General features: G+C 37.8%; 1 pseudogene; it reads right to left on the reverse strand.

The window, feature by feature from the left end:
- The window catches only part of LOC137982086 (uncharacterized), an 18,510-nt pseudogene that overhangs the window by 9,066 nt on the left and 6,944 nt on the right, over positions 1–2,500 (reverse strand).

The following is a 2,500-nucleotide window of genomic DNA, read 5'->3' on the forward strand; positions in this document are numbered from 1 at the left end:
GTTTGTATAAATGTTGATATACCATCTCAAACATATCATAACGTGTCCAAAATCTGGTTTGAATGTCTGGAAAATTTTTATGAAGAGCGAAATTCGTGATTCCGTTGGTGAGTTCTGTGGCCGTGCGGTCGAACGATCTTTACTGCTTCCCTGTAACGTTGTTTTGAAAACCAAACAATGAAAGAAAAGCCGAGAAATAGGTTAACTGGCTCTTTCAAATGGCGATGAAAGTGTACATTGGTTTCCTGGATCAAACAAAAAAGACGTATATATATCAACAGGAGAAGATTCTAATAAAATCGCAAGTTACATGAATGTGTAGTCAATTATCTGTACAGGAACGGATTTACTTACATTCTTTGTTTGTACACCAACGAGTCAAAATTGCGTCATAATATTTCCAGTTTAGTTCACTTAAAATTGTCATTCGAGAAACCAAAATGGCATGTTTCTAGAGAGACCAATTGTGCAAAAAGCGACAAGATAAAAAAAAAAACTTTGCTTGCAGGGTAGTGGTTGATGCATTAATTTAAAAAAAACCGAAACAGGTATCTTCCTTTAATTTTGACTATAAATGACAACTAAGGTAAAACGGAGCTTATCTGAGAGGAAAGGTGAGATATTAATGCCGAAAAAAACATGGAATTCTCAATCGAAGTCAAAATAGTGAACAGACTCTTGAATGATGGATGTCAATAAAGTGAGAAAAAAAACTAAAACATATTGCCTCACTTCTCACGTTGTCTACGCTTGAAAACTTGAAATCAGTAACATCATTTAGGTTAATGATCTCAGCCCGGTTACAAATTTAAAATGTCAAACTTACAAGTATGCAAGATTGTACATTTGGTGAAGTTCGGAAGAAAGATTTCACCCGCCCTTGGTTTATAGCCCCCACTTCATATATATACAAACAAATCATTTTTCAAAAGTAGGTATTACTCTTTGCAACCGTGTGACAGCACATATTACCTGAAGTTTCATTAAGATCATAACTCGATGACCTTGGAAACATTCCGTCATTCTGTCTTTTTTCCTGTTTGATTGAGCCACTTCGTTGTTTATCCTGCTTTTGCGAGGTTGGCCTTGTCGTAGCCTCTCCAGGATCATTTTCAAAATCTCTCTCAGTTATGACAGTTTCTATATCGACAAATGCAGCATGATCCCTCTTACAGACAAAGAGCTGTCTTCCATTCCATCTACCAGTTCCACTTCCAATCTTTTCATCCTAAACAAAGAAAATGTAACTGTTAAACACAATAAAACACTTCCAAGTTATCAAAACAATAATTAAAATAATTATAATCAGCATACATGAAAACAGTAAGAAGGTGGCATTCAGGTAACCCATACATTGGAAACTTTGGTTGATTTTCTGTTTAAAGGTAACTGACTGATGGTATTTGTCAAAGGTCTTTCAATAAGAAGGAAGTACAATAGAAAATATGCGACAATAATCAGCAAAAAGCGCTAGAACAAATAAACAATTAACATTGATACATATTACACATGCTTAATCAACCTCATCAACCTCGCTCCCAGGGTCTCTCTTCACTGCCTCCTTTGTCATTGAGTAGAAAGACCCTGGTTCAGGCTGGTCACGTGTCTCCCAAAATCAGGGAGGTTTACCAACTGTGTGTTCAAGCTAAAGGGAGCAGTCGAATCCTGGATCAAACTGAGTGATAACGAAGAATGCTTATAACAGCTTGCAACAATTTGAAAGAAAAGAAGGCTTTGTCGCGCAAGAAAACAAGCGAGACATTTATCCTGTAGTTACTAAATCAAGGAATGACCTAAAATGATCTAAAATGACCTTAAATGAGCTACAACGGTGTCTAAAATAAATCTAGACGTCTCTAATCACCTAAAATTAACTAAAACAGCGTTGCATTGCTGGGTAAAGTCACAATCTTTACGCTGTCAACTCTGCACCAATCAAACCTAAGTTGCAGGGCAAACTCAAGATTTTTGCGCTGTCAGCTCGCCACCAATCACAACTGCGTTGTCGGGCACACTAATTTTTTGGCGTCATCAGCACTACCTCGACTTCTTTCCCAAACTCAGATTTAGATTCTTCTTCTTTCTCCTTCTCTGCCATAGCTTGCTCAGCTTTCTCTGGTTCGGCTTTGGCCTTTTCTTCTCTTTCTCGCTCCCGCTCTTTACTTTGAGCTTCTCGTTCAGCCCTCTCCCTTTCTCTTCTTTCGGCCTCCTCTTGCTTTCGTTTTTCCGCCTCAGGGTCGATTTTGACAAACACAAATGCAAGGTACATACCTTAATAAAGTAGAACAATGTGTTTTAAGTATACAACAAATTGCAGGAATTAAGAATAACTTTAAAAGCTTGTCACAGCTTTCATTACATTGCAGATTTCAACCACAAGACAAGAAATACTTCATTCTCTCGTGGTGAACGACTGAGACACTTTTCAACTGACAACCCTTCCAATTCCCTAGAGTGATGCCAGACATTTTTATTCGTCAAGGGGTCGCTTCAAGGACGA

This window comes from Montipora foliosa, chromosome 1, assembly GCF_036669935.1.
Source record: "Montipora foliosa isolate CH-2021 chromosome 1, ASM3666993v2, whole genome shotgun sequence".
Taxonomy (NCBI): Eukaryota; Metazoa; Cnidaria; class Anthozoa; order Scleractinia; family Acroporidae; genus Montipora; species Montipora foliosa.